General features: G+C 37.5%; 1 protein-coding gene across 1 annotated transcript in view; it reads left to right on the forward strand.

The window, feature by feature from the left end:
- The window catches only part of LOC142341223 (oxygen-dependent choline dehydrogenase-like), a 66583-nt gene that overhangs the window by 48062 nt on the left and 12521 nt on the right, over positions 1-6000 (forward strand). The window lies entirely within an intron of this gene.

Here is a 6000-nt window from a genome sequence, read left to right on the forward strand (position 1 = left end):
AATTTGCAAAAGCATCTCACTTTGAAAGTTAATATTTTCAGGAATTGGTCAGTTTGTAGGCGTGAAATGATGAAAACAAAAATAATCGGTTTAGAAAGAAACGAGCTTCCAGAACTGATAGGAGACGTAACGAAGAAAGGTTTGACAGTAATTTTTAACTTCTGACATAAAAGTATTAAAAAAATGCTGATTTAGAATACGAATAATTGACAGTTATTTACAGTGAAGATCGTTATTTATATGAAATTTTCGAATTTAATGCTAGCACTCAGATTTATAACTCAGTACAAGTAAAGGAGAATCTGGTTTGTAAAAATAAAGACCGAGAAGAAAATTTGTAGTTTTTAAGGTATCTAAATAGTTTTGGGTGACCCTTTTTGTAATGTGTGTTTAGGCGTACCGGAGAGGGGTTCAACAATAATTTTTGTCTTCTGCCATAAAAAGTATAGTATAAAAAACGGATGACTTAGCATACGAATATACGACAACTATTCAGAGTGAAGTTCGTTAGTTAAATGAAATTTTAAATATAATGCTAGCACTCAGATTTCTAACTCCAAGAAACTTTAAGGGCACAATTTGAATTTTTTCTCCGGGAAACTCTTTTTTTCTGCGCAAACTTTTACAAAAGCTGTCCACTTTGAACACCGCGTGTATGTTAAAATGTCAAAACAAAAAAAGTAATCACCATTTACTTTCCAGATAAGCACAGCAATCAAAATTCCAGCTCCAAGAGTCCGCGGAGGTTTTTTTTATTGAGCAGTTTGAGAGTAAAAAGAGTTCTCAGACTTCAAAAACTGCAAAGCGGCCCTCTAAAAGCGCTATTTTTTAAGGCTGTTTGGAAATATTCAATGAAAATCAGTTTATGGTAATTATTTTTTAAGTGAATAGCAACTCGGCGTCAGGCTTTCGAATCAAACTGACTTTCAGCCTATTAATTGTCCTTTTGGGTTCTCAATATAATTATTGACGAATGAAGCTGACTTCTCGTGAATACTCAAAGACAAAGTTACTGGTATTTAGAACTGGTAACTGCGTTGAAGCTGTTTCGGTGAGGTGCGGTTTAACTTCAAGTTATATTGTCCGGCTCCCCTGGTGTTTCAGCCGGGTGGTGATGGTGTCTTGTAAGGGAAAGGAGTTACTGTCTTATTATTCCGTGTTTGTGGTAGATGTGTGAATTGTGACTGGTAGTTGATTGGTATTTTATATTATTTCGTTAGCAGAGATAATCATGTGAGGCAGTGCCTGTTCCGCATTGTTGGCAGAGATTGTGGGTTGATGAATAACGAGCGCAGTTTATGTATGAGGGTGTTGATCGTTTTGTTGTTCAACCGTATCTCTGGGGTTGAAAATTGTCACATATTCTACGTCATTCCCCGTACATTTCTTGTAAACTGTCTGCTGTGGTGCTTCCGCATTTGGGTTAAATGGTTATTGGATAGTTCAGGTTCTGCGCCAAATAAGTTTAGCATTTAATTGTGTCTAATTTTTTTGGGTCGATTTAGCTAAAATCTCGTACTGTGTAGCTGGGCTTAATTGGACGGAATCTGACTCCATTTACGCACTGGGTGTCATTCGTTCCCACTTGTTGTATTAGATAGTTTGAATTTTTGTAGACAGTTTCGAACCGATAAAGTGGGATCCAGCTCCGTTTGCCGAAACCGCGTAGAGCCGACGTTAGACGGGTGATGTTCGGTTATTCGTCAAAAATCTTTTTGATGTTTATAGTACTGCAACAATTGGTCTTGAAATTCTTGCATATTTTAAGTGCTGACATTGGTTGAGTGCAATGGAAAAGTGGAGCTGGTGTGCAACTTGATTCGCTATTGAAGCTCGAGTTATCCGCAAAGCAAGCAAATTCTATTTGATTATGCCAAATTACGCCGGGTGAGTTGATGTTCACTTTTAAGTTTTTCTTAATTACTGCATGACTACGTTCCAAAAAACTGATTGTCGATGGATGTTTTAGCGTTATTTAATTCAATTGAATCCGAAGAAAGATTTTCCGATCCTTGAAGAATTTTGATGTAAACACTGATCCAAGGTCTGATAAGATGGAATCTGGAATGCAGCAGTGTTGACGGAAATGTAGATACTCGTTTCTGAGCCACACTATTGGCATCTGTGTTTTTCAGTGGTACAGCAAACAAGTATCATCTGATGACGTTGACTCGGTTGCAGTTAGAAGGTAGTTCAATCCTCCTGAATCAGGGAGTGCTCCAAGAATATCAATTTGTAGAATTTCTTCAGAGAAATTCAGCAAACTTGAGATAGGAGAAAAAAAAGGAGATAGATGGGACTTCTGGATTGGCTTAACTTGAAGACAGGTCGAGCAACTTTTGATGTAGTCGATGAGAAACTCTTGGAGTCTAGGTAAATAGAAGTGTTACCGAAAGAAAGAGAAGCGTTTCCGTTGACATGCCTCGATTAGATTACTAGCTTCGGGGTTGTTGTGTATGCGATACAACAGGTCAAACCGAATTTGTTTTGGTACCAGGATCTGTTTTTGCGACACGTGGTCAGCATGATTTAAAAATTTTAAGTACAAAATGTTGTTGGTGACGAAAAGTTTCTCTAGTTGCTTGATGAACATCCGTTGGAAAACAGTAAAAACGATTCGTTCTCGGCGAAGATTTCTTTATAATAATCCAGGACAGAACTTTCGAACTTTCTGTTTTTCGTTGATTTTTTTGTTCCTCGTCCATGTTGAGGAGTCGACTGCGCTCGAAGCAATCAAGGTCTTTAGTGGATTTGCAGTACAAGTTTCTGGTGTTCGCAGTTTGTTCCTGTTTGTTTGCACTAAATGATAGAATTCAAAGTCGTCGTTAGTTCTCATTGTTTGTTGACGGCAATTTCTAACTTTCTGTGAATTTTTGATAGGATTGGGGTTTTGTGAAATTGACTGAATCGTTGGTTTCTGGTGGTAAATTTGCTTTGAATTCAATCTCTAGCTGTTGGTTTGGATTTGTGTTTCTGATCATTAGCTCGATTGCTTCGTTTGTATTTTGAGGAACTGTGAAAGAAAGTCAGCTGCAGCTTTTGCCTTGCCTGGAAAGTGCCACAAAATGATTTCATATGACACGAGATGATCTATCATCAACCATTGGTTGCGTGGAATATGTTTTGCCTAAAAGAAATGGATCAAAATTTGGTTGTCAGTGAGAAGAACTTTTTTTGGTAGACCAAAATGAAGAGACAAAATTTTTCGAGGGCATAGTAGAAAGCTAGAAATTTCTTGCAAGGAATGCTCTTTTTTAGTTGAGCCTCATTGAATGCATGGGATCCGAACATAACGGCTGCGTATTGACGTTTTTCTTGTCATCTCCTTCTTTTTGTGTATAATCTATTATGAACAAGACGTATCCCGCTGTGTGCATAATAGCATTGGTCACTATCACTAGCTCTTTTTATCATTCAAAGGGAATCGCATTGAAAGTGATAGAAGATGCTATTGCAGCTTCGGAATGAAGTCCCAGAAAAATTGCAGAAACCAGATGATCCTTTTCACTTTATTAGTGGACTTAGGCATCTCTGGATTGTTCAAAAACTTCTTCATTATAGTTGTATCTGGGTTTCAACCGTTAGCCGCAATCGAGTTGCCAAAAAATAGAAGAGATTTAACATTTACTCACATTTAGTGGGTGAGGGTTTTAATTCTTATTTGTTGATGCATTAAACAATTTGATCACGTTTCTCTCATAGGTCCTTCACCGACACTGCTTCACAACCAATATCGTTCTTGTTGGTAGCAGACATCTTTTGCAATGCATGAGTCTAAATTTTGGCGATTAGAACAGCAGAAAGCTGTTGGGGCTCGACTTAGTCATTGCGGACTAAAGGCGTAAGTGCTAGCGGACTAAAGGCGGAAGTGCTAGCTCAAAAATAAAATTCTAAGTGTAGAATGGAAAGCTCATCAGCCATTGGTATGCAGTGGTGGGCCTGTCTACAGTCCAGTTTAGATAGTAAATTTTTCCCCGTTAGATGAGTTCTAGCATCTGCTAATTTTGAAAAAGGGAAATTATGACTTTCGTAGTCGTGTCGAATTAAATGGTTGATCATCCTGATATCGATCAACATCTGAAGCTAACGGAAAGCTTTTCGTTGGCAGAATAGTGGATTGCCATATTTCAAGTACATTAGGTGTTTTACAATTCCAAAGTATGTCATAAGGGCTAACTCTACTAAAATATCATCTTGGAAGTGTTTTGGTGAGCGGTGGGGGAGGGGGTTGTCAAGCTGAATAGACAGGGTGATCATAGTCAGGTTTCAGTCTAACACTATATTTCGAGGCCAGGCCGACATCAAATCGAAGTTTACCGGAAATCTGATGATAGCCAACGAGAAGCATTTCCAATAGTCTTCTTGCAGGTTCAGATAGAAATAAACCTTTCCAGGAAAACTCAGAAGAAAATACAGTGCGATCTGCCTCATTTTCCAAAAAGTTCTATGCTGCTTGATTTTTACACTGTGATGTTCTGTTTGAAGAAATCGAAGGGACCTATAATAACAACGATGTTCAAAAATTCAAATGTTTTGTCGCAAAAAGAAAAGTAACGAGGTCCTGTTTACAAGGACGTAATTTTGTTTTTAATTTTGTGTAAATGTTGAAGGTTTGTTCGTCGTGTCGAAAAAAAAATCTTTCAACCGGTTTGTTGAATTTCGTTAAATGTAAACATTAGACGAGGCGTCACAAGTAAAATTAGTTTCATGCCAAACATTAGTTTGTTCTCTGAAAAAATCTGGGTGCCTAAAATTCGTATATTTTTGTTGGATTACAATAAATTGAGACTTGAATTCTGATAAGCCGATTCTGAAAGGTATTTCTGCGCTGAACAGCCATCGTTCTTTTTGTCCAATTGCCGCAAAAAGTTCAGTTGTCGACGTTCGGTGTTTGGATACGATTTTATTCTCTTTGATCTCAAATTCTCATTGGCAACGCGTTTGTGAAAGAACCAGAATCGGCAATAGCGTCATTTACGATTACATTTTGATTTAAAACAGAGGCGTCTTTTCATTCAGTTTAATCAACATTGATTGTAGGAAGTTTCATCTTTGTCAATTTTGTGTATATTTAGGGTGTTGAGTGATCGAGCGAGATTTTTCTTTTGCTGTTGCTCAAACGGTATTGAGTATTTCTCTGCAGAGAGTTTCTGTAGCAGCAAAATTTTTGAAAGTTTCCCCTTTTGCCACCTTTCCGGCAAATTAATTGACCATTTCCTCTGGAATTGTACTGATCGCACCGGTGATAGCCACCACGGGAAGACCAATGGATTTTTTAATTTGTCGTTGAAAGACTGCGAAATCATCAGTGGGTAGTCTGCTAAATTTAAGAAAAGGTGCTGGTAAGGACTGATTACCCTGAGTAGGATTATGATGCAGTGCAGCTCCTACTGCAAGTAGGACTGGTCCCTGCGCTAGTGGTGTGGGTGGTTCAAAGTACTGCCTTTGCAATATTTTTTCTGGATTCATTCACAAGTTTGTAATTAAAAATTAGAAATATTGAATAAAACGTGTTTGCCGATAGTTAAAACGAATCAAGATTTTGCCAAATAATTTTGTTGTACAAAGCTTTAAAGTTTCGTGCGGGGAAAGATCAATGAATACTTTTGGTAATATAAAACAAAGAAATTAACAAAATATTTGTAATAGAACTTTCTACTTCAATCTCTTTCGCTATTATACATCTTTATTTTTTGTGGTACCCCTATTCCGTTTCTCTAACTTTGGGTGCGTTTGTAGGGTGAAAGCAGAGTGTTCAAGGTCAATTATTCTGTTTTCAACTCACCATTCTTTTTAACTATTTTTTTCCTCTTATTTTTTCCACGCCATGTATTACTCATTGCGCGGATTGGCTCTACTCTCAAAAATACTTCCATAAATGCAGTATATGACAAGAAATCTTGATAAAATATTCAATCAGTATGGCCAAAGATGCACAGAAAAGTGAACTCATTTCTTTCTGCTAGCGCTGGAGTGCTTTAGCCGGGTTTGGTGAGTTAC

The sequence above is a fragment of the Convolutriloba macropyga genome, chromosome 6 (genome assembly GCF_964194025.1).
Source record: "Convolutriloba macropyga chromosome 6, txConMacr16.3, whole genome shotgun sequence".
Lineage (NCBI taxonomy): Eukaryota > Metazoa > Xenacoelomorpha > Acoela > Convolutidae > Convolutriloba > Convolutriloba macropyga.